At 44.5% G+C, this 27098-nt stretch overlaps 1 long non-coding RNA gene across 4 annotated transcripts; it reads left to right on the forward strand.

Moving 5' to 3' along the window:
* Positions 1–334: 334 nt before the first annotated feature.
* On the forward strand, positions 335–25399 carry LOC123017302. Of its 4 annotated transcripts, XR_006413582.1 has the most exons (5): positions 335–483; positions 17444–17627; positions 18203–18303; positions 22833–22931; positions 23401–25399. It is a non-coding gene; the product is annotated as an uncharacterized LOC123017302 (long non-coding RNA). The 4 variants fall into 4 exon arrangements; XR_006413580.1 differs by having other exon boundaries at positions 22833–25399; XR_006413579.1 differs by lacking the exons at positions 22833–22931; positions 23401–25399 and having other exon boundaries at positions 18203–19856.
* Positions 25400–27098: the final 1699 nt, after the last annotated feature.

Here is a 27098-nt window from a genome sequence, read left to right on the forward strand (position 1 = left end):
TTTAAAACAAAGCGAGCCCATGAGCTGCCTTCTCAAACTTTGTTCTTGCTGAGTGGAGAATCAAACTGATTGATGGTCTTATTGTTTTTAGCACTTAAAAAAAAATCTCCACATTAGTTATTTTTAAAATTTTTGTGTTAGGCAGGTTAGTGGTTTGGAAAATGTGTTTGGCAGTCTGTTAATTAAAGAGTGAAATTGAAATATAAAATGATTATTTTTGCACTCCTCATTTGTGGGATTTCAAAGTTCTTTTGCAAACATTAATTAAGCCTCCTAACATCCCACAGAGGTAGGTAAGTTAAGTGTTATCTGCCTTCTGCAGGTGCGGTGGGGGCCTCGGAAACAAACTGTTCTGGGCCTGAGCCTGTAAATTGCACAAGTGAAGAGTTAAAATGCTCAGCAGTCACAGGAGTGATAGGAGGAAGTTGATTTTGGACAGAGGAAACTCACCCTCAAAACACTTTGCAGGAATGCTACTCACTGGTGAGTCATCAGCTCTCAACCCAATTTGCTGGGGGTGGGGGGAATTCGAAGATAAAATGAGATACAGCGGTCAGGAGTTTGTGTGTGGGATGGGACTGGGGTTCAGGGAACGGCACTTGGCCATGATGCTCACTCGGTCGGTCATGGACTCTCAGTGTTGCCTACCCCACAGGGCTGTTGTGAAGAGGACCAGGTAACTTGCTTGGGGTTCTGTACAAGAGGGAAAAAGGTGGGATAGAAATGTAATAAAGACAATGCAGTGTTATTGCGAAAAGAGTTGCTACAGTGGTAGAGGCAGCCTGGAAGGGCAGCATAACAAGGGAAATTCTGTCAGGTATAGCATTTCTCTTTGGCGATCTATACTAGAGGTTTTTTTTTTTTTTTAAATCAATATAATCATTCCTGACTTATATGATGGTTACTCCAAATGAACCTCCTCACACTCCTTCTGCTGTTACGTCCCACTTTTCTTTGGATCCATTTTATCACACTTTCTTTGTGCGATGCATTTTTCGCTGAAGTACCTCTGGCAGTGTGTGCTAAACCTGCATCCCTGTCCTGGGGTGGGGGGAGCAGGGGTGGCTGCATGAGGGCTGGCGGGCTGTAGCGCTGCAAGAGGAAGCATACTGTTAGGCTGCTTTTTAAATTTTTGCATTATTTGCTAATGGGGAGGTGCGACTCCATGAGTAAACTTCCCACATTGCTTCAAGCACAACAGGAGGAAGGCTGCGCAGCCTGGGGAACCTCAGCCCTGCAGCAGCATCTCTGAAAAAGGAAGGCGCCTGATTGGCCTTCAGTCACTCCCTGCTCCATGGCCTCTCTTTCCCTTTCTTTCCCATACTCCTCAGCATGGACCCTAAGCGCGCCAATGCAGTTTGCATAAATAGCAGTCCTTGCTACAGGCTGGTCCTCTGTAACTGGTCCCCGGGTCACTGCAACAGCGCCATGAGCAGGTGCAGCGGGGACTGAAACGGGGAGAGGTCTCCCTTCATGCTACTCCTTAGAAACTAGATTTAGCCCACCCTAATCTCTGGCACCGAATGAGGATGCACCCGCAGGGAAAGGGAACCAGAGCTGGCCCCTGCAAGATTCCTTGGGGCTCAGAGCAGTCTACTTCATTAGTATCTTACTGTTTCCTTAAAACTTCTTCAAGAGGGAAACAGACCCAAATATGCTGCTTTGCAACTTTTCTGCTTAAAATGACCCGTTCGCTAGCAACTTTATTCTGAAGTTCAGCTATTGGGTAGACTAACAATGTAATAACTACATTCATTCACGGTTTCAGCACATTTATAGAAGGAATAGGCCTTCCAAATCTTTGGGCCTACAACTCCCATCAGCCCTAGTCAACATAACTCATGGTGAAGTATAATGGGAGTTGTAGGCTAAAATATCTGGAGGGTCACAAGTTGCTCACCTCTAATTTATGGATTTGCTGGTTCTACTGATTAACGGACTTGGTAGCCTGAGAGAGCCTATACATCCTTTTGTAGGCCATGGTGTATCTTGGCATTGGCTAAAACCCAGAGATGGGACCTGAACAGTCTTCTGAAAACTGGAACAGCTGGAGTTCCTTGGCCACTTTTGCTACCACTGTTGCCAAGAGTTGTGGAAGAGTCAGCCAGACCTTTGGCAGCAAGAGCAGCAAGTAAAGCCCAGATGTGCATATAGGATGATTCCCTCCCATGTACACCTATTTCTACGTTGGCTGCTAATAAGACCATCCTATGTGGGTTAATTCAGAAGCAGGTTCTATTAGGTTCAGTGGATTTACTTTCTAGCAGTGCGCTAGGATTTCACTATTAAGACTGTCTTCTAAATTCACAAAAAATGCTATCCCACCCTGATGGTGGAATCCCACTCATTCATGCATGAAGTCCATAATTTGAAGGCTTAAAATATACCACGAAACTCCCCCCGCCCACACACACACAAACACAGATTATACACATTATAAGTATGTGTGTGCATATATAAAGCTAGTCAGTGTACCCCAAGCGCAAGACTTGGGTCAGACCCCAATTTGGCTTGGACCAATTCAGAGGCTGCCTGCTTTGACTCAGCTTGAACTCCAGACCCTGATTTAGAAATCCACATCTTCATGCATCCCATTGACTATAAATGGAAATCAGAAAGGTTAGATGTAGGATAAATAGAAGCAGTTAAAGGCAGTTTCTGCTCAGTTGGCCCCAGAGGCACAGAAAATGCAATAGGATGAGTCAGTGATAAGTGTGGACAGGACAGAGACTGAAGGCCCGGAGCACCACGCATTTTCCAAGCAAGGAACCACAGGCTCCACCAAGCTCTCCTAACATTTTTGCTTCAGAGAGAGAGAGAGAGAGCACTGAATCAGCGGCTGCTGTGTCAACATCCCTCCTCCAGAGCACAGAGAACAGAAATCACTCACCGTGATTAGCAGCTAGAGTTATTAGTCTCCAAATGCCCCCTTCTCCTTTTCTTTGCCATACCTTTAGTGTTTTTGTAATACGGAAAGCTTGAGAAGAGATATCAATGTTTGGAGACAACAGGTTTGTGTCTCTGTATACTTTTGAATCTTGAATCTTCCAGAGTGTTCAGATTTGGATTTGGCCCACTTTGGAGGAGTCCCATTTGAGTCAGACATCTGGATCAGCCTGGTTTGGTTTGGGATATGGCCAAATCTGAAGTATGCCTGGGATGAAAAGGTTATTATTTAATGGAAAAAGCTAAAGAGGATTGATCTTCACAACTTGCACCTGCACAAGAGAAGGCATCTATAGGAGAAAATGGGCCACCTTTGCACAGGAGAATCATGTTGGTACTCTTAAATGTACTCTGATGAAACAACAAGGACAAAATATAACCTTGTGACCAGCTGACTCCTATTTATAGCAATGAACTACTCTCAGCTAAAGGTGGATACCTTAGTCTCTCTTCCATGTTCATTCATTCTCTCATATATATGATTTAGAGTGCGTTTTTACTGTCTAAAATCAATGAAAACAATTGAACAAAATAAATGCTGAATTTAAGACAGGCCTTGTGGGTGGGATGTTGGTTGGTTTTTAAATTAAGCATTAATAAAGCTGCATTCCTGACAAGCTCTTGTGTGTGTACCAGGTATTCTTTTAGAAATGTCAGTATTAAAAATGGGAGGAAGATCACTTTGTTGCAAACAAGAACTCCAGCATATGAGCAATTCTGTGCTGGTGTGTTCCGTGTACATAGTTGTTGATATCCGTATAGAAAACACGTCGTAATAATTTCATTGCCTGTCCTATAAAACAGCAATTAAGGAATATGGCAAGAGTTAAAAGAAATGATCAGAGGTCCAGCCTCTCTTTCTTTCTGTCTCTGAGCAAGTTGTTAGAGAGACACGCTTGGACCTCTGATAATTTGGTTATGAGAATGCTCATTCAGAGAGCAAATGATAGGCATTCAGTGATAGAACAGAATTATTCTGTTCTGCACACTACAAGTATGTTATTTAAGTAAGTCTTGTATGAAATGCTAGAGAAATCTTGGTGGAAGCAACCTGTCCTTCTCATATGCAAAAATTGCTGTATTTCTTAGAAGGTAGGGTTTTTTTTCTTTTCCTTTTTTTAAAACTAACCTTTAGCTGTGCATCCATTTGTCTCTGCCTCTAGAGGTTAATGGTGTAGGGCTTTTGTTTTGTTTTTATTTTGCATAGTGACTGCTATTTTCACATGGAAAGCCACCTTTCCCCTCTCTACTGGGTGCGGGACACTGCTGGTGTCTGGTTTTTGCCATTGCCTGTGAAATTCTGTTAATGTAGTTCAAATGCTTGTAAAAAACTCAGCTCTTCCCTTTGGGAGAGTCAAATTGATTTCCCTCCTCTGCTCTCCCCTGTGCCTCCCCTTCTCTTGTGGTCTGCAGGGCAATCCTGTGACAACATTTCTTTTTATGGCTATCCATCACAATGGGTTGTAGCTTTGGGGTTCGAAGGCTTTGGAATTACCAGTTGGTGGGAACGGGACAGGGGCAGTGTCCCACCTCCTTCGTGGTTTTTGTTGTGCTACTGAAATGCGCTCCTTCCACAGTTCTTTGAACCGTAATCTCAGAGATGAGTGAAGATGCTCATTTCTGGAAGGGGTCAGGTCTGTGGAACTCCCTTCTGCTGACTTCTCCCTCTATGGAAACGAGTGCTTTGCTCATTTCTGATCACTGCTGCACCCTTTTGCTCCCCATTGCGCCAGTGGGGCATGCTGGTGGTGTGTGCAGGCAGCTTTGGAGACCGCCTGAGAGAAGGCGTGAGCTGTTTCCCTCATCTCTTGCCTGGGGCTTTCCGGAGGCATCAGGCTGCCCTGCTGCGTGCAATGGCTGCTAGATGCAAGAGGTCTTGGGTCTGAAACAGCTGGTCTTAGGTTTAATTCCGTCTTCTACAGTGTCTGTCTAGTAGGTATGCACTTCATAAGGAAACCATGCATCACCACCATTATCATCACCCTCTTAAGACACTTACAATTTTCTAGGATGTTTCCACTCCCGGAGCAAGGATGTTTAGACTGTAGCATAGTGAATGGTTTGGACCCAGATGGCAGTGGATTTCCCTGCCTCTTCCTTACCAAGGTAGCTATGCAAAGAGTTAGGAAGCCTCGTGGATGGAGTGGGCTGTGATGGATGCACGGCAAAAGGGATTCCCCTGAGAGGTAGAGGGTCCTTCCTTGAGTGGAGTCCTCCTCCTTGTGGAAGGCAGGTCCTAGATCCAACAAACTTGTCATTGTCATCTTGCGAGAGGTTTCAGAAGTTTCCCATTTTCATTCTATGCAAACAGACAGAATTAACGTCACACACCCTGCCATATTTATCTAGCATATCTTATGAAATGGCTTATGAAGGAAGTTACACAACTTTTGAGACAATGGGTGGTTGATTGCCACTGGGGAAGCTTTTCAACAAGAGAAGGACTATCTTGCTGAAAAAGCTTTGCTGTAGAACAGCACTTGCTGCAGTTTGCGTTGCCCGAGTGAGGAATGTAAGAAGGGCCAGCGAGGGAGACACAGAAGGCCCTTCCTCCGTTGCTCTGTGGTTCCAGTGAGCCTGCACTGTTAAGAGGTCCAGAACATCCCTGTTCCTTCTTTTCCCCACTGCAGTTTCCACACCAGGGTCAGAATAGCCTTGTTGAACATATGAAGCTGCCTGAAACTAGTGTGATGCTGGTTTCATCAAGCGCAGCATCACACAAGCCCAGTAGTCAACTCTGACTGCCATTAGGATCTGAGAACCTGCAAAACTCAATCACATTAACATTCTCCAAAATTCACATTGAAGCTGGTTCTTCCAAGCATGTTTTCCAAATGTATGTATGAGTTGGACACATGTTTGAAAAGTATGCATTCTTCTCCCATTGATTAAAGCATGTTTGTGTACATTTTTGAAATGTACAGTTTTCTATATACATTGAAAAAAGGCATGCATGCAGTCAATCCTTTTGTTGTGGTGGGGAAGGGGGAGTTCTGGGAGTCACATTGAATGCGTGATGGATTGACCATCTGTGTTCTGTCCAAAAGGTGCAAACTGAGTAAATCCTGATGAAGAATAAACTGGATTTAATGTCTCGTTATCTCTCGCAGTCAGTAACATGTCCCTCGGTCAGGCTGGGATCTTCCCCAGGCGTTCTACCTGAGGTCCTTTTGTCAGGACGAGTCAGGGCTGAACCTGGGCTTGGATTTCACGTTTATGTATATCTTCTCTCTTTCTGAGCTATGCTCTTTCTCCATACCTTGAAGATCTCATTTCCTGCTGTGTTGGCATTCAAGCCAGTTTCTGTATCTGGGATGTTATACACATGAAAACTGTAGTGCTCACTGAACGTCTTCCAAAAATTTGGCTAATAATTATTCTTATAACTAAGTGGGAAAACCTAGGGCAGAAACTCACGGATTGGAGGTGTTGCAGGGGGAACAAGGACCATTTTACTTAAAATTATTGCTTGTTCTTCTGTGTCCAGGCTTGTGTCAAGAAAACAGCAAGGCATAGCTACTCATAACAGGTTCTGCAAGACCATTTATTCCCATTTACTCACATGGCCTGCATTTGCTGGGGTTTCTGGCTTGCCTTTTAAAGTGATAGTACTAAACTTGGGAAACGCTCAGCTTGTGGCCTTACACCAGGTAAACTCCTCTAGTGTTGGTAGCATTTACTGGGATGCAATGTGAGGCTGGAGTTCTTTTCTCATGTTTCTCACATGAAGAGATAAAGTGGGTAGAAAGGAGCTTTGGGATGTATTTTTGCCTGCATCCCTCACAATACATAGAGCTCCCCTGCCCCTGCTTAAAACATGGATTATGGTTTATTATGCCAAACAAACCAGGATTTGGAAGTCAACAACAAATGCTGATTTAATCTTGGTTTATGATCCTAGTTTGTTCAGTATGCCAAACTAAAGTCCCAGGTATGGACATCCTGGGAAGCTGTCCACTTCCTGATTAGCTATTCTGCTTGTGCAAGTGGAGGAGCAGGTGCTGGCTATGGGCGCTGCTTTGCCACTTGTTCATGTCCTGGTTTATAAAGTCCTATTTTTGGTCTTAATGTGCACAGAAATGTGCTGGGAAAAAAGCTCAGAGAAACAGCTGGAGATAGAAGACCCTTAATAAAATGGAGCCAATCCTATTAAGCCATATTCATTGGGATTTCAATGGACAGGGAAGGGAAGGATTTAAAACTTTTCTCTCCTGCTGCAGTTCTAATGCTGCTGTTTGCATTGAAAAAGGAATCCAGCACTGCCTTCTCAAATGTGTCATATGTTCACATCATACCTTGGTCCGATACTCAAGCAAATGGGCCTGTCAGGATTTCTCCTTTGTGAACCCTGGCTGATTCCAGCATCAGTCTGCAATCATGGCACTTCTAATGGTCCTTTAGAGTTTCTTCTCAGAAGCTGGCATTTCTTTTTTGAGCCTGACCTCCAAACCTTTTAATACTTTACACAGGGAATTTAGATTCCCTTCACCATGAATGAAAGGAAAAAATAAAATAGGCTGTTTAAGAGATCTTTCATTCTTGCATATGAATCATAAGGAAGAACAATACCTGCTGTATATGGAAATCATTTTTCTTCTGAAAACACTTGCACCAGGAGGGCTATAAATATAACAATGTACTACAGGTGCTCAGAATGCTCTGATGCCAAGTGTGTGAGTGTGAAAGTGCCCTTGCTTTTCTTTCCGAACAAAAGCACATCTTTTCCCTTTGAAGAAGCCAAAATCCTGATACTAAACTAATTATTCTGAATATATAAGCGCACTTGGCTCCAAACCGTCTTTGTCACTTTATTTATTTATTTTATTATTTTTTACGCTGCCCAGCAGCCAGGCACTATGTTGATCAGGTGAATCCAAGTGCTCCCAGGTACTATTTTTGTCTCTGGGCTTCTTAGCAGAGCCACCATGAATGCTGCTCCAGATGGCACTCTCCTTGGAACGTCTCTTTGCTTTCCTTCAGCAAAACTTAAAGCCTTACCAGACAATTGAAAATAAGCCCATTTTTAGGCGATCTTGACTAGCCAGTGCAGCACTTCTAAAGAGCCTGCTTTGCTGCTACTAGCTGCCCACCGTCACCACTTGCCACGGGGTCGTTTTGGCTTCCCACTGACCAGGGCGCCTGAGACTTACACCCCACGGTGCAGCCCTGGCGGACCCACTGCCTCATGCTGTGGTGGGCCAGGAGGAGGCATCTGGCCTTTACGGATGTTTTTGTTTCCCACGCCTTGCAAGTGGAAGAGGCTGTTGGTCAGCGAGTTCCCGCAGCCCCAACAGTTGGTTGTGAACGAGGCAGGGTGAGGCGGAGAAAGACCTCCGTGACTGCAGTGCTGATCAGGTGAGGGGATAATGGATGTTATTGTTCTGCTCAGTGTTTGGCTTGCCCGCCCTTTCCCTCCAGTTTGTTCCCCCCACCATGGTGGAGGTAGGCAAAGAGACACCTGAATCAGACCTCCCCTGCTTTGTCTATCTCGCTCTGTATGGCAGGACCTACACGGCAACCACCCGCCGAGTATCCAGTTCGCTGCCATGGAAGCGGAGTATATTGATGAGCGGAGAATCAGCATTGCACCTGTTTAAGCACCAGAACAATAAGCACAGGAGGTACTTAGCAAATGAGGGGCGCACCTGTGTGTGTTTGTTTGTATTGTGTGCATGTGTGTATATTAATAAAACCTCTTATATTTAATCATGTGCTATAAGTCATTTTAGAACTGTCAGGCTGTTTTTCAGCTTCTTGTCACCGTAGCCTGATGCATTTAATTAGCCCCGTCCTCCAGCTGACAAATATCAGCTGCTCCTAACGAAAAGACGGCTTTCCCCTTAAGTAGATCCCTCTGGCAAAGGGAAATACTAATTATCCCCCTTTCCCCACTTTATTCCATGATTATGCACGGGGACAAATGTCACCACAGGATGGGACTCATGTAAGTTGCCATCATAAAACACTCAAAGTGACATTTTGGAAGCCCAGCCGCTTTATGTCGAGCAGTCGCAAGCAAGGCGAAGGAGGAGGGCCGCACCGCCGTTTATGTGGCAGTCGTTTTGCATCATGTCTGTGCTGACACTTTGGAATGCGTGAAGTGCAGACGTGACCCCTAAAAGACACAGAGGTCACGTGCTGTGCAGCTATCGGGATTCTGCTCTCTTGCGGCTGGGGATGCACGGGGATCTCATTTCGGGACGATTTTGGCCTGGATCTGCCCTGTAAACAACTCCAAACAAGGACACAAGTGCAAGTTTCTTTTCCAGAAAACCTCCCATTTTCCCCATCTTTTCTTTGTTTTTGTAAAACGGGCGTTTTCCCTGTCCCAAACTGCACACTGTCTTGTTTGAACGAGGTGAGTTTAGATTCCAATAAAAATGTGAGTGAAGTGATCTGAGACTTGAGTAAAATTTTGGAGACCCTCAGTGATCTGCAAGATGGGTTACTGGTCTATCCCCCTCACCCTCCCGGGGCCTCTGTCCTCAAGTGGGGCTGGCTGCCCACCAGTTATGCTGCGCATGTTACCATGGGGAGCTGTGTGTGGTGAAGGAAATGTGATTGTGATGCAGATGTGACACAACTCGTAATCAGGCTGGGGTTGCTATTCTGTGAGCTAGAAGCAGGAAATGTTGCCATTAACAAAATGTGATGAATCACATCTTAATGTATGTAACTGTGAATCTGTTGGATTCTAACCAAAATGTGGAATGTGAATGTTTATGCTTTGAGTAGGTAGGGTTGACGAGCAGGGTGGGCAAGCTCAGGTCTTAGGGCCTGATCCAGCTACCAGGGTCCCAGCCCAGCCGTGCTTCCTTCCCTTAGTCCTACCCCCTTTGCTCCTGCTGCCAATTATTTATCAGTTTCCTGTTTTTGCACAGTTCTCTCCTCCCACATTCTGAAAAGGTTTAAACTTCTCTTCTAAGGTTTGGTTGCTGGCAGTACACTAAACTATGGTGGTGTTGGGAAGATCCAAATAAATATTTATAGGGAAAAGTTGCTTAGATGTGCCTTCGCAATATAAAATCAAACAAGCAGAGTCCCTGCTCCTCTTCCCCAGAAAGAACCAGAATTCCAAGCCAGGTCCTTTTTGTTCCCTGATGTGTTATTAGTCATCTGTCCCTTTAAATGACTGAGATTCTTGCCTGGCCTGAGGCGGCTGCTAGGTTTAGTTGCAAAGTTAGTTGCAGAGCTAAGCCTTTTTGGAAAGCAGAGGGGCTTGCTGATGAGGCTTTTGAGAAGTGTTACAAGCCCTGACTTGTTCTTCCTGCTCTTGCAGGTCAAAATGCACACCCAGGATCGGTTGTGACTCATGTACTTCTCTGTTTGCCATATCAACACTCTGTTAATCACTGATATTTATGGTAACATTATGTCATGTCCCCTCTGAAGTTTTCTCACATTGTTCTGTTCATGAATACATTATCTGTTGGTTTGTGCCCATTCTTCCCCATCATCCTCCCTGCTCCTGTATACGTGACTAGAAACCTATAAAACACTCTGTATATGCTCTGGAAACTTGTAGTTGGTGGATGTACCTCTCCCTGGCAGTGCTGTTGTAAAGGTTTCTCTCAGCAGAGTGGTTTCCTGGGTGTCCTCTCCAATGAAACTGCTGAGGTTTGTAAGATAGACATCTCCCGGTGGATCCGAGTGTACCCTCTTGTGAGCAACTAAACCAGGCTTTCCTGACAGTGGCCCTCACCCCTTTGGCATTCCTCTGCGCTTCCTATCACAATGCCACCTTGGGGGCATCTCTGAAATTGAAATCGACCCTTGGGTTGAAGCAGAGTCAACTTTCCTGCTGGGGGATGTGTGGGGAACATGGTCACAAGCGATGCATGGACCTAGGGACAACTTATCTATGGTATAGGGCAGTGATGGTGAATCTTTTAGAGACCGAGTGCCCAAACTGCAACCCAAAACCCACTCATTTATCGCAAAGTGCCAACACTGCCATAAAACCTGAAAACTGAGGTTTTAGTTTAGAAAAAACAACTCATAGCCAGTCCAAGCAAATATCTGTCTGTCTGTCTGTCTGTCTGTCTGTCTATCTATCTATCTATCTATCTATCTATCTATCTATCTATCTATCTTTGGCAGTGCATTGACCAGCCATGTGAAAGCTCGGATGAGTCGTAGCTAATGAGTCGCAGCTTGTGATGTCATCGCCCGGTGCCGCTACTCCTTTCCGAGCATGTGCATCGCCCCTATGTGCGCTGTTATGCGATGCTCGGCTGCTGGGGCGATGCTGGCACGACTTGGCTTGCATGCTGACGGAAAGGACTCTGCATGCCCACTGTGACTAAAGCTCCATTAAAAAGATGGCGGTTTTGAAAAAGTCTTCCTTGAATAGCTTTTTCTGTACTGCTCATCATTTCTGCCCATTCTAAACACATTCCAACCACCAAAATCATGCCAGGACACCTCATTTTTCTATACCTAACCCTACCCTGGTGCACACCCCTAACCCTAATATAGTGTTACAGTTCCATTAAAAAGAGGGTGATTATGAAAAGGCCTTCTTTGAGTAGCTTTTTCTGCACTGCTCATCATTTCTGTCCATTCTAAACACATTCCTACCATCAAAACCATACCAGGACACCTCGTTTTTCTAACCCAGTGATGGTGAACCTTTTAGAGACTGAGTGCTGAAACTGCAACCCAAAACCCACTTATTCATCGCAAAGAGCCAACGCTGCAATACAACCTGAAAACTGAGGTTTTCGTTTAGAAAAAACAACTCACAGCCAGCCCAAGCATCTCCCTCCCTCCCTCCCTCCCTCCCTCCCTCTCCTTGGCAGCACACTGACCGGCCATGTGAAAGCTCGGACTAGTAGCAGCTACTGAGTCGTGGCTCGTGACATCATTGCCTGGCGCAGCTACTCCTTCCCGAGCATGCACATGGCCCCTATGTGTGCTGTTATCCAGTGCTTGGCTGCTGGGACGATGCTGGGTCGACTTGGTTCACGTGCTGGCAAGAGACGGCTCTGCATGCCCGCTGTGGCATGTGTGCCATAGGTTCGCCACCACTGGTATAGGGGAATAACTGGTCTTTCAGTGCTTTTTAAATAACTAAGTAGCAACCATAGATAGTAGAGAAGCTGATCTAGAGCTTCCCCAGCCACATTCCTGATCCATGTAGGAGTTAATATCTTCTGATTAAGATGGAGAAAAACCATCCATATAGAAACATTAAACCACAGAACCATCTATAATAAGCACACCATCTTCCTGTAACTTTTTGCTACTGAAATTGACTTATTCAACCCCATGCCCACGTTGCCATAAAGAATTAGCATTTATATGATCTTCTAATTAAGCATGCTTTTTGGATGTGTCCCTAGCCACTTGGATGAATAAAACTATAATACTAATGATTGCCGTGTTCGTTCTAACATTCCTCTGGGGACTCATCCATGTCCATTATTTTGGGCTGCACTTGTAGCTCTGGTGTGACGCCCACCAGCTCCTCCTGGGGCTGTTTGCGTGACTGAACATCGGAGGGATCATTTTCCGTAGTCCGGCACTGGACAGAAGGCAGCAGCCCTGGCCTGGCAGAACTGTTAGCTCTCCTTAAAAGGTGCGGTACAAATCTTTCTTTTAAAATGCATGTGTGAAAGGCCAGTCATAGAAAAACCCCTTCTCACTGTATCATGCTCTTGCTTCTGATGTTTCTTATGATATTAATATATAACTGTTATTGTTTAGCAGAATTCCGTTCCATTGTGCAGCACATTCGCATCACGGGATCCTAGGGGGGATAGCGCTGGAGTTTGGAACATGCGATAAAGTATCCTCCAATTAAGCAGAGGAAACATTGCAAGTGCTACCAGGTTTCCTGTTCTGAGGCTCTGTCTCTCGCCAAATGTGTTACCACTCTCCTGAAAGATATTCTAGCTTGGCCTCTGGTGGATATCCAGAAGTTCAAACGAAGTTAAGGATCCATATTGAAGTTATGGATCGAGTTCCTCAGTTTTAAGAAAGCCACCTTGAATGGCCCCTCATTTGGCACTCATATAATATTGTTTGTTTAGTGAAATTAGTTTCATCCTACCTTTCCAAACCATATAAAATGCTCAGTGTGACTAACATGACTAATAAAAACAGTTGGATTATACTTTTTAAAGCAAACAAACGCAGGAGAGAAGCCGATGGAAGAAATACAATGGAAAAAGAAGTCCAGCAAGTTACATTATGGTATATTAATTTATTTAACAATACTTACGGATCGTTACATTAAAAGAAATGTCTAACCGATGTACAACAATTAAACATGGTAGACTGTTACTGTATACATGAGATAGGATTTCCTTTCTGAGAAGCTTTCTGGAAAAAAACACGTTTTCAGTGAAAACACAGAAATGTTGGCACCTGCCCAGTTGGTGGAGGGAGGGAGGGAGTTCCACAGACTGGCCACTATGATACTAAAGGCCTATCCTGAGCCCTTGTGGATGGGACTTCCAAAATCTGGGGTTGCAGCAGGAGGATGAGCACAGCAAGCAAATATGATAAGGTGAGTGATAAGGTGAATTGTTCAGTATATTTAAATATCTGGCAGGTCTTTGACCTAGCCAAAGTAGGACTCCTTCAGCTGCTGATGGACCACCAATAAAGAGGGCTGAATAAATGTCCGGGACCTGGAAGGGGTGCTGCACTGGAAAAGGTCCTTCCATATGTTCTTGCTAGCCATGCTGTAGCTGGAAGAAAGATGAACACAAAAGCATTCTCAGTGTGAAGGATAAGACCAGGAGGACTGAATGCTCCTTTTAGGTATCCTGCTCTCAGGCCATTGAGCCTGGTCCTTTATCCCAATAAGCCCCAAGGTTGCTAGTCAGAAAGGTAATTAGCAGCCTAAATTTTATTTTTATATAGAGCCGCTCTTTTGAGGGAAAAATAGCCCCATAAAAACACATCATAGGCTAGAAGTGCACCACGCTGGCAAAAGGGCACATATGTAAATTGCTACATGCAAATTTATGCAAATTTGCAATGAGCCCGAGCACTTCAGATTTTCAGTCCCTTCATTGCCCCTGGGTAGTGTGCACCTTAGAAATACAAAGTAAAAATTATCCCACTGCAAATACTACAAATCGTGGTGGGGCAGGGGGCCTGAGCGTGAGGAGGGCTGGCCAGAGTGACAATCAGTTCTTTGAATTGCCTCCTACCTGACCCTTCTGAATTTTCCCCTAACTCAGCCAGCTGTTGAGCCTTGACTCACAGTTGGATCACATTTATGCAGGCTGCCGGAGATGAAAAAGATGTGCAAACTGCATGGCTATTCTCCATTGGGTCCTATATATACACACACACGCACGCACGTACGCATACATGCACGCACGCTCACCCCTCTAAAACTAGCATGCACGTCTGCATGAGCATTACTCAGAATGTTTAAAAAGCCCATTTGCTTCTGCACATCTCGGCTGCGACACGCACATGACTCAGGCCTGGATACCTGCCACGTGCTGACGTCGAGGCCGAGTGACATAACCCTGCCTTGTGCTGGGTGTCCTGCAAGTGGAGCGCTAATGAGGAGCAAAGTGGCATCATTTGACACTGGACTGACATCTTCCCAGGCCAGGCCAGGCCAGGCCAAGCCCGGGCAGGCGGAGACCCGCTTCCAGTTCAAAGAGACAGGGAAGCTCTGATTGAAAGTTACTGGAGTGAACAAAATCCATGTGAGCCTGAAAGCTTCCAAACTGGCATACGCAGTGGGTATCCAATCATTCTAATTATTTCCAAGTAATTTAGCATATCTCTAATTATAATATGAGGTCATCTTAATTAGAATGACATAAAATAATGTTTAATTAGACACAATCCCCTCTTTCAGAGGTTCGTCATGGATTCCGGTAGAAAACCTTTGGCTCCTCTTGTGGGGAGCTTTTTATTCTTAATTTAACACTTTTTTTTGGTAATTAATTTCTTTTTGAACAAACAAGGCACACCAAGCCATTTGAATCTAATGAATGTTTCTTCCTTGGCTTGTCATTCTCTCCCTGCTCCTCCCCCCTTTTATCTCTAGGTTGTTCTAATATATTCATGTTTGTTTGCATAATGGCCTGTAGTTCAAGGCTGCCAGGAGACTGCCGTGGCTACAGCGGTGGGGGGAAGCGGCCGCGGATGCGCTGTTCTCTCCCGTATCCTTCCCTGCTGCAGCAGGAATTAGCAAGGGCAGCACAGCTACCCATTCTTTTTGGTGATGTACCAGAAGTACGTATGCTGCAACTGGCAAAACTCGTTTTAAAGATGATTTATTGCCTGCATTTTTGAAAGGCTGCTGCATCTGCAGTAACTGCACGGCAGAGCAAAGGAGCGTCCATTTCATTCCCGACTTTGGTCTCACATGCCCAGATTCTTCTGTGCCTTCTGTGTGTCGCAGAAAACTCTAAGGGTGCTTTGCCTGTATGAGCAGCATGCCATGGGAGCGGGTGTGCGGATGGACGCCCACCCATCCCAGTGTGGGTGGGTTAGGATTGTGCTCCTGGCCTTGGCACAATCGGAGATGATTCCTGCACAGGGGCCCTGAATACGTGGATGGCAAAAGGCACAGACTCTGCACGTGCAAGTGTTGCTCTTCTTACCCTCGAACCGATGTATGCTGGGGAGTGTGGGCCAATCGGTCCCTTCCTGTAGGCAGCATCTCCAACATGTGGAGTGAATGCAGTGAGGATGCAGGGCAGGAATCGCGATCCCAGCTGTGCCCTCTGCCCTGCTGCACATGGAACGACCACTTGCATAGTGTCAGTGTGAATGTGGGCTGTGTGCGCAGCAGGGCCCGCCTGAGGCGGCGCCCTCCATTCCACCTGCAAAAGCAGGCCGGAATGCCAGCCGCATCTCCCTTCAACGCTGGGGAGGGGACCGTGTCGTCCGCCCCTCCTGTGGTGAGCAGGTGGGTCTAGTGGGCCCAGAGCAGGCCTCGCATCACACCCGTTGGTCTTCCGGCACCTCCCTGCTGCCACCCAGTATCTCTGCCTGGCATGGCCGCCCCCTCTGTCTAACAGTGGGGCTGGCTCTGGTGTCCACTGCCACGGGTAGAAAGGCACAGTGAACGGAACGTACCTGGGTTTAAATTTGAGACCTTGGAAATACATGTGAGAGCCCTGCCTTCAACACCGGCTGGCGTTGTTTCACGTGGCTTGATGCTTGTACCCTCAGTCCCGATTTTGGAAGTAGCACCAGAATGGGCGCAGCTTCACTGGGGTTCAGAGTGCAAATGGATGAAATCGTGGTTTCTCTGCACCGCTGCCGTCTCTTTCCTGTGCCTCAGCCAGCAGTTCCTTAGACTGCAGAATGTCATTTACAAAATGGTTTCAGCATTCCAGAAATGAGTGGCACAAAACATGTGAAGTGTAATGATATGTTTTGCAGAGTGGTAGGGATTATATAATTGACTCTAATTACGATGGAATTAAATTTATTTTGTGCTTTGCACATTCAGTCATCTTCTCAATTCAAGGTTTCTGTGAGCTCCACATACATGTCTATTTGGAATTACTTGGAGAAAATGAAAATCCAAATTTTACTAAGACTGAAATATATTTTGCCAACAAAATAAATCTGCATGAGGCAGCACATATTCCACTTAAGCATCTGATTCTGTGAAGCATGCACATGATAAGCAGGATAATATGGGGTGTGAAATAATCAGCTTAGTTGGTAAGAGTTTGCTGTACAAATGGGGAAAGGGACGAGGGTTCATTATTTATATGTGCATTTAGTGCGGAGGTGTCCAATCTGAGGCCCACACGCACATCTGGATGCGTGTTGTGTGGCCCCTGACTTCCCCCTCCTGCCTCTAGGGTGGTTGCTTATGCATTAACGGGGTTGCAGGGGGGGGGGGAGAAAAAAAGAAAGAGGAATTGCATCTCTAAAAAGGAGTCAAAAACGGGCCACCCATTTGCATGACCTTTGCAAATGCATATGTATGTGCAATTTTAGCAATAATAGCTAAGTTAAATAGAGTTGAATGTTTCCATTGTTGACAAGACTGCAACCAGGTGACCAGTGTCCCTGCTCAGTCAGCTGCATGGGTGCAAACCATTGAGTGTCCCCTTAGCCCAAAAGCCAGATTCAACTTTGGAGACACCTTCAGAGGGAATACTATGGGTGGGTGGGGCCAAAAACCAGGGTGGAGAGCCAGGGCCAAAATCCCCCAATACCTGTACATTTTAGCTTAAAGTGATTCCTTCCTTCCTTCCTTCCTTCCTTCCTTCCTTCCTTCCTTCCTTCCTTCAGCTGAGCTTAGGCAAAACATTTCAACTGCTTAGAAGTTGAAGTTGAACCCATGCACAAGCTGAGAAGCTCATGGTTGAGCAAAAGTGGGTAGGGCCAGGGTAAGAGGGCTTGGCCATGTAGGGAAGCTTAGGAGCCAGATGGGACCCAAGTGGCTCAGATTTCTCTTTCCCTGGCCCTGAAGTTCAACACCCCTGCTCTAGACCTTTCAGAAGAACCAGTCCATAAAATCTATGGTGTTTTTCTTTCCTCTTGTTCCCAGGAGTCTGAAAGCTGGATGAAGACTTGCCACATCATCCTTACTCTTGCTAGCTGAGATACTCTCAAGTGGCAGCATTCGTCTTTTCTGGAGATGATTCAGGCTCTGAAGACTTCTGGAACGACTGACACAAGTGCAAGCTACTTGCTGGAAATAGTTCCTGAGTGGTGTCCCTCATGTAGCAATGGTTCGTCAACTGAGCCACATCTTGGCAACTGTTTGCCTGCATTATGTTATTTTATGCAAGAACATGTGAATTACTTGCCTGTTGCAGTCTTTGGGAATGTTTATGACATTTGCCCCTCAAAACAGGATGGTGGCACCCAGGCAGTGGAGAGCAGGAAGGGTTGAACTGGTCAGTGCCAAATCGGATATGCAGGAACTGCAATCCCCTTTCAGCATATGCTTTTCATTAGGGAGGAAACTGATTTTTTTGAAGCCCCAAGATCATCTATGCATGTATATTCCCATAAAAGCCTCTGTGGATTGACTCAGCCATGTATTTGGAGGCCCCCATTAGAAATGGGTTTGGATTCCTGTTAGCAAACAAACCCTGTCTATTGGCACGTACTGATAGAGGAGAAGTAACATTTCTGGATATTCTGACTTCATGGTGCCCACCACTTTGATGATGCATGTGGTGCTTCTTCCTTCCTTCCAGAAGCAATGAGTGGAAGGGCTTGTTTCTGGCAGAGGGCGGGTTGCTGGAGCTTGCTTAAGGCGCCTCACTGATCTGTACCAATGTTTCTGTTTGTTGTCAAGGATTCCTTTGAGAAGTGCAAAATCTCTGTAGTGAAACAGAATTGGCAGAATCCATTACTGGCCCAGTGGAAACTGCCTGGAAGAAGAAAATCAGCAGAGGTGTAAGTACTCTGTTCAGTTTTGCCTAGGGGGTGTAGTGGAAATTTTGTTGACAGTTGAAAAAACATAGATAGATAGATAGGTTGCTTCTTCAAGATCTAAACTCATGTGGTTGCTTCAGGACAGCCTTCCCCAGCTCCCATCTTCTTGATCTTCAGTTCCCATCAGGCCCAAGTTACATGATGAATATCAGAAACACCGGACACTGTAGGTCATTGTACATTGAGAGGGCTACTTTAGGAATATACACTTATTTTCATAGTCCTAAGGTATATTGGATATGACCTGTTTGAATCAAAAAGATCTCATTATATTTAATAACTTTAAAAAGTAAGCTACAACAATATGCATTTATTTAAAACTTTTATATGCCGTCCCTTATGCATGGCATCTCAGGATGGCTTACAATCATTAAAACAAAAACACAGTAAAACAGCCATACAATAGAATAACAAATTGTTTTACGATTATTTTCTGAATAAACAATACATTTTACATTCAATATATCAAACATGACCATTTTATGAGCAATATAACATTTCTTCTCATGTCTGACCAGAGGGGACTTCAGCATGTGGTCCTAAAAGACCTGATTCATCCCAAAAGCCAGAAGTAGCAGCAAGAACTGGAGGAAAGGATGACTGGTGAACTATGGCTGTTCCTGTTATGAGGAAATTAAGGCACTTCCTAATTCGGTACCTGCTTATTTTGGTGGTAGCTGCAGTTAAGACATTTTGTAGCTGAGGCAGCATTTCCTAGATCTAAGTGAGAACTGCATTGAAATGGTGGCAATGAGTTTTATACATCCAAGTTTCAAACTTAACAAAAAGGAAAAGAAAAAATAAACACAGGAGGAATCACCCAGATGCTCCTCTGTCGCATCATCTGACAGAGGCAAGATAGCTTGCACTGATTTTTCAATGTAAATTTTAAATTAAACTGTATTAATTGACTGATACAACACTGAATTAGAGAAGGCTCAGGAATACAGGACCCTGTAAACAAAACACAAATTTTCAAGATTGCACATTTTTTCCATAGTATGATATGTTGACTCTAGTCACATATTGAGAAATTGAACACAACCTGGAACTTCCCTAAACATCTACCCACAGAAGACTATATTGGCTCAAGAATTTAAATATGGAATAGAAGAATCTATGCCAGGAATCTACAGGGATGATTACAAAACATTTCCCCCTGGGCTTTCACATTTCCATATATTTTGGTCTTAATATAAAAGTTTTTCTATTACATAGTTTAAAGAAATAAACTATGTAATATCATGGGGATAAAGGTAACAATATAAAAACACCTTGTCTTAAATTTGAAAAGAACATATTTCATAGCCCAAAACTATTTTTTTTTTCAGAGAAGAAACCAATAACAACTTCCCCACCAAAATGGTATTTGGAGAAGAATGAGTGAAAACAGATTTTCCTAATTTTTTTCCATTCCCTGCCCCCAAACCTTCATATCTCTATTCAAGCTGTGAAGAGACACAAACGTGTTTAAACAACTCATTTACTTTAATTAAGAAACATTACTTAGATATTCTAATGAGCTAAATCATATTTTGTAATTAAATTATTTAAAATAAACACAAAAATCATTAGCCAGTTCTTTAATCAATTCACTCATCACTCAGAATGCTGAGTAAATAGAATGGAGGGGATGTGAATGCAGAAGCCACCCCGTCCTTCCTTCTGAATGGGCTTATAGACATAAACAGTCCTGTGTGTGAAGTCAAGTGTAATCATGACAGGTCAGCATTTCAAACTGAGCTGAAAATTAAAGATGTTTTCAAATGCAAGAGTTTGTTTCCTTTGACGCCTGCTTTGCATTACTTTTCTTCGTGTATGGGAGGGTGCCTGCGCATGAGCTTCTCCCTGTTGTCCCGCTTTCTGTGGGAAGGTGCTCACACAACAAGAACAAGATCCAATCAAGAATGAATGAGACTATGGTTTATATCGGACTCCTTTGGTATGAGGCAGACCATGGCCCTTGCCATGTGCCTGGCATGGCATGAATGTCTTCTCCTTGGAATTGGTGTGCTCACCCGGGGCCAGGATTATCTAGTGATGGGGGCTTGCTGTGCTGATTGATAGAAAGAACTACATACCAATCTCACTGACTAATTAGTTACAGCTGGGGAGATCTTCGAATGAAGCACAAGGAGAGGCAGGTCATTTTTTCCATTAGCAGCTGGATCAGTTAAGGACCTCCAGCCCTATGGGGCTAGAACACTTAGATCACCCCGCCCCCCGGCGTCAATTGGGAATTCCTATCTGGTGGCCAGACTACACATTCTCCTAGCCACACATTGTGTACCTGTGCTTGATAGCTTTACCGACTGTTGTGTAAGCACACATCTCCGTCATCTGGGTTGGGACCATGGTGGTCTGGGAAAAGAGTTGAACCTCCCTCCCTTTTCCTTCCCAGTGAGGCTTCCTTCACACAGGGGGTGGTGGTTAAAAAATCAAAAGCCTCCATCAGCTGCAGAAATAATGCACTGAAAATACAGTGTAGGAACCACAATGTGCTTTGAGTATACACTGAAAGTTGGCTAGGGTGAATGTTGATGCTGAAAAGCTCCAAGAGCATGGATGTTCCTACCATAAAAGCTTCTGTGGGTTTTCACAATTGCACAAGTGGAAATTCCCATCTGAACAATGTTCCATTTACTGAGAATCGCTGATCCCAACCTTTATTCAGGCTATGGAGACAGACAAATGTCTCGAAGCAATTCAGCTAGGTTAAAGAGGCAGCTTGCCTGGAGACTGGCAAATTGTGGATGCATTGCCCCAGCCTCGGATGGCACTGAGGCCTTGTAGATTCTTGCAGAAACCTCTGCTGTGGATAAGAGGGATCGTTAGAGGACTTCGGAAAGATCTTGTACCCATCCTACTTGGGCAGTCCCCACCCCTCTTTAGGGTTAACACAAACCCTTAGAAGTCAGTGCGCGAGCTGTAATCTTTGTAGGAAATGTCTGTGGAGGTCAGGTTCACTTTGTGCCCTGCTTTACTTCTCATCTGCACACCAACACAACACAAGACACGTTCTATTGTGCACCTTGTTTGACTGCTTCCTAGTTAGCTTCTTATTAACATCACAGTGTCAAACTTTCATAACAGTTATGATCAGAATTACTACCAAGATTTGATTATGTCTCTATAACATCAGCGAAAGCAGATGGACCTGATGGAAAATGTAATAATAATATCTGGAGCAAATGAAGTTGAGGAGATAGGAAGCTGTTTTTCTAGAGGTTCCATATTTCCTCCTAGTTCCCAGGATAAGCAAACACTTGCAGAGCAGGTCACATTATGTTGAGATTGCACTGATTTTTTGTTGATTTTTTGTTAATGATTGCATGGTGTGACAAACCGTCATGAGCTGCTGCTCACAATAGGGCATTATGTAATGTGAACCCAGTCCAATTTCCCAAGCATAGCTTGTTCGTGGGCAACAAGAAACTCTGGTAGCCCTTAGGTTTTGTAGGGGTCATTGTACCCAAAACAGCTGGTTGTTGTGGGAGACTAATCCTATTGTGGGTACAAAAAAATTACCTGAGAGGAAAAAAAGCTGTCAAGAATAAACAGAGGTGGGAGGAATCCTTGCTTGTGAAAAGGGAGCATCAAAAGTCTGGATCTATTGAGAAAGGTCTATTTGTCAGAGCAGTGGGTGGTTTTGGACTTGGGGGAGGGAATGTAAAATGTGCATCAGCATTTTTGAATAGCTGGGGTGGTAGTGGAAACATGAAGAACTTGCCTAGAAGGGAATGTGAATGTTCAAACACCCCTACTTTGCATGAAAAGATCCCTTGTCCCTTTCACTTCTCTTAACAGCTCCTCTTTAGACAGCTGTCAAGAGAAAACAAAGACTGGATGAAACATTTTGATCAGTATTTTCTGGGCAATATCCAGGGCTGGTACCTGCTGCCAGGCAGGTGATCCCCTGGACATTGCCTGAGCGAAGGATTCAGATCCCTGCAGTCACAATATTTTTGTGCCAAAAGGAGGGAGGATTCTGACAGCCATGGACATCTCCTCCAAGGTATTGCTCAGGCACTTTGAAGGATCTGTCAGTGGCTGTCAAAACAGGAATTGCAAAAGCAAGCTGCCAAGCTGGTTTGCATGATCAATGGGGAAAAAAAATAAAGGGGAAGGGACAGTGATGAGCTGAAAATAGTCCATGTTCATGGCAGGGGATAAGGAGAGACCTCAGTCCTCCTGTGAGCTTCCTCTGGGATGCCTGTGGGAGGACTGAGGAGAGAGGAGGACAGGAGGAGGACAATAGCCCATGGTGAGCCTGATCTCTGCTCTGCTCATTGTGGGTTGTTTGCGCGATGGGCAGCTCACCGTGGCTTACTGCCAGGGTGGGTTAGCGGCATGATATGTGAATGCGCCCATAGAGTGCAGCTGCTTGCAGAGTGCTTCATCCGACCAGTGATGCTTCTGCAAGATGGTCCCAGGAAGAAATCTACTACTTCCAAGGGCTCAGGCCAGGTGTCTTCTTTTATTCCAAACAGGTAAATGATGGAAAGGCTGCTGTAGGACCATCCAATTCTGGTTCAAAGGTGTTGGCCCAGGGGCTCCAATGCCCATCATCAGCGAGCACCTGGGAGCAGGTAGGTACACAGGTCACCATCTTCCACACACTGACGGGATGTATTGTATTTCTGTTTCTGTGAGAGTAATGAGTTAGGCATCTCCACACAGCCTTACACACCACAGAGTCACACTTTATGCCCCTTCCACTGTCCTCCTTTTTGGGGATGCATTTCCTTCTTTTTGCATGCTTCCTAAGTAGGCCCCTTAGCTGCGTTATTACCCTTAGTGGGCTGCACCGCTGAGTCATGGGCCTTCCCCAGTGAGTGGATGGGCCCCAGATGTAATCTCTGATTGACAGAGAAAAAAATCTTTGCTAAACTTGTATATTTTAACTTTTTTTTTTGGTTTACTTTCTGGCATAACTGTACTCATTGTTGTAAATGCATTTGGAACAAGAAACTGCAGAGCCCATTGGCAAGGACATTCATAAAGCATTTTTTAAAAAAATCAAACACTGCTTTTTTCTTCTTTTCTTTCTTTTTTAAGAGCAATGTGGCCTCCCCCATCTCCCTGGCATTCAAAAAACAAAATTGGGACAGATGGCAGAAACAGACTCAAATTTCCCTGGGGATGAGGGGAAAATGGTATGGAAGATCAGAATCAAACCAAACAGGTGACTCTGAAAACTTAATTTGCAACGGCCTGGTAGAAATACAGGACAAATTAAGCAGCATTCCTCTGCTGTGAATGAAGTTGTACACCAAATAAATGAGAAGAAGTAACTAAGCTGGTGAGTGAAGCATGACAGAAATGAGCTAGATAAAACCAGGCAGAGATGAAACTCATCTCACGGTAGGTGAGAAGCTGTTTATTTTGACAGAGGCCTGTATTTACCCAATTGTGTAATTATCGTCACTGACATGGGAAAGGGAAACGGGTAAATTCCGAAGCGTGGCTAAGAATGACTCTGTGAGTTTGTTCTATGCTAGAACTCATCCTGCCTCTCACTGAAGGCCTTTCGCACATTATCCAGCAGCGAACCTGGGATCGCCGTGGCACAAGCGCTCTCCCCAGAGGGTTCCATCAGTCATGAGTCCATAAATAGTGGACGTGTGCATGAAGCACGTCTTTGCCATTGTGTGCTTGCCACTTCTGTATTTTAGAGGTGCTCTTCACACAGCTGAAGAGAGTCCTGTATAAACCGGCCCAGAGTCCAGTTTAGGTGGAGGTGAGGATCATTTGCTTAAGGTGATGCTGTTTGACAGTTCCTCTTCCATGAAGACCTGAAAACAAACTTTATCCAGCTATCAGTATTGGTATGATGCTGTCTCTGGGTTTCTTACAAACTGATAATCGAAATGGATCAAAGTTTAACCAGTGAGTATTCTTCTGTTTTGCAGCAGGAGAGACTCTAGGGTCCCACTTTGGCCAATGGTAAGTGCTTTTGAAACAGGAGCTGGGGACCAGTGGGCCTTCACATGTTGTTGGACTACAGCTCCCATGGTTCCTCACTATTGGCTATGTTGGGAAGGGCTGAAGGAGGTAAGCTGTTACACCCAAACACACATCCCCGGGAGTAAGTCTCAAGGAATACAATGGTATCTACTTCCATGTAAATATGCCTAGGATCAGGCTGTTAAACTTGTTCATGGTCATGGGAATAAAAATAAATTCTCAAACTGGAATAAGTGACATTTGACAGTGTTTAACTTTGTCTAGACTATGCCTTCACCAACTTAATATTAATTTCAATACGAAATACTACTTATTTCAAAGTGAACTTTGAGGGAATACTTTATTCCTTCCAGAAAGTTAAAAGTTTGCTAATTTTAATATTACGACTGGATAATATTTAGGGATTGTTTTTGAAGGAACTTTACAGTGACTCTGTACTGGGCCCGAAATGTACACAGGCAGCCCATCCTGCATTGTGGATGGCCTTTCAACCTCACCCCTGGCAGTTTGGTCTCTCCATCCCTCCTTGAAGAAACACCACTTTTCACGTACAGTGTTCACTAAATAATAAACTGGAAATTAAAACAAAGCTGCAGTGCTAAACATGTTTCTTTGAGCATTCAGTTTGAGAAAGTGTGTTTAAAATAGGATTGTTAATGTCAAATATTCCATTATTTCTTTTTCAGAAAACCAGCATGTGGGATAAAGCATAGCATGGCACCCAGCTGTAAAATACACTTTGCCTCTTTAATGCTGCCAACTGCTTTTTTCATAGTGCTACCACAAGGAAGGGGGAAATTTTTCTTTGGTTCACATATAGAAGTGAACTTACTTGATAGGCATGTCATGAACCTATATGTAAAATGAAAAACAGTTGCATTTCAATAGTCGCACTTTTCTGAATATTGCTATAGTGCTCTCCATTTTTTGAAAAAATGCACATATATAGGCAGAAGTGGGAACAATATTGTAGAATGATCACCTGCCCTGTATGATCCATTTTTTGGGCACTGCCCTCTAATCCTGGGCGTTTAATGTCCTATGATGGGACATTTCAGTTGTTTTAATAGGTTTAGTTTTTGTTATCATTGTTTTAGTTTTTTTCAACTATATTAAATTGTGCATATTGGAATTTATATTGTATTGTATCTGTACTTTATTATTGTATTTTATCATTATCTGTTTTATTGCACTTGTTTTATGAATTGCTGCAAACTGCCTGGAGAGCTTCAGTTACTGGACAGTATAGAAATAGATAAGTAAATAAAACATTAGGAAAGATTTGCTCCTAAATGCATACAAATCTTTCTACTTAATCCTGCTTCCCCCAGCCCCACAAAGAAAGGAAAAAGAAGACAAGAAAGGGGGGAAAAGAAAAAAATCATTTTGCAGTGACTGGAAAAAACAAAGGTAACTTTGGGAATATGAGAAATGGAGAGAAACCAAAACTGACGGCTTTTATTTTTGCAGGGTCAGCCTTCACAGCTGGACTGCTCAGCTGAGGGCATCTGGGTGTATTCCTGAGGTCCACCAAGAGCTTGGCTGTCAATGCTGTCCCTGACTTTTTTTCAGTCCAAGAGAGGAAGTGAAAGCAAAATGTTGATTAAAACTGTGGTGGGCTGCTGCAGTATCTGAATTTGGTGGGTCACCCATTGTGGGAGCTTCTCAGAGAGTCAAGATATCAAATCTCTCCTGCCACTCTCTAATTCTTACAGAGAGAAATTTCAACCCTTTCAAAGGGAGAAATTGCCAAATGATTCATGGCTGGTGGGAGCCAGGAGGAGCCAGGGAGAGGGAGTGATCCTTTGGGACTGTGGAGGTGAGGCAACAATGTTTTTGTTCCTTCTTTAGATAATGGGAACTCTTTCTCTGGATATGATAACAATAGCCATTTACCTGGAGGTAAACCCCTTTGAACTCAGTGGAACTTGCTTCTCATCAAGTGTATAGAGAATTGAGCTGTAAAGTATTGATTTCGCATATTCTGTGGCAGAAGGTCTGTGACAGTAGATGTCATCAGCAGCTCAGTGTCCCGCTCTGCCCTCTGGCAAAGGGCTCTGTCATGGTGCGTTTTGCACAGTCGCCTTGGACTCTTCCAAAGAAGAATCGCTGGGCCAGGTGTCAGCCATGACGGAGACGGCTGCCTTGGTGCCTACAAACTGGAGGTAAGTCACAGGAGCTCTGCTGCCCTTGTGAAATGTTCCTCCCATGACATTGCCAGATTTTGTCTGGCCCTGAATAATAAACATGCCACATAGCTACTAAGTGACGAGCGTCTCACGGCTTGCATTGTGCATCTTTCATAGTTTGAAACTTGCATTCTTTTATTTGATAACCTGCATGTTTCCTTCCCTTCTGTTCATCATACTGTTATAGTATTTTATAACACTGGTATTGTGGCTTCTTTGCAGGAAGTCCTGATGCGTAATGGATCAATACATCACTGCATTGTGGGCTAAGCCATTTCCCCCCTAACGTTGGGCCAAAGAATGTAGCACGGCCTTTTCTGAATGTTGTGTATGGGTTTTGGTGGGGTGTATCCACATTTTGATGTGTGGTGGCCATTCCTCTTGCACTGAATGAAGGAAAGCAAATTCAAAAGCTGTGCCACTGCTTGAATGTAAGAGGAGCCCTGCTGGATCAGGCCACGAGTCTCACCAGTCCAGCGTTCTCTTCACACCAGCTGCCCCCAGGTAGCTCACTGGCAGGGCATGATGGCCACAGCACCCTTCCTTGCCCATGTTCCCCAGCAACGGGTGTCCATAGGTGTATTGCCCCTATGTACATGC

The sequence above is a fragment of the Varanus komodoensis genome, unplaced genomic scaffold (genome assembly GCF_004798865.1).
Source record: "Varanus komodoensis strain SLA01 unplaced genomic scaffold, ASM479886v1 scaffold10, whole genome shotgun sequence".
Lineage (NCBI taxonomy): Eukaryota > Metazoa > Chordata > Lepidosauria > Squamata > Varanidae > Varanus > Varanus komodoensis.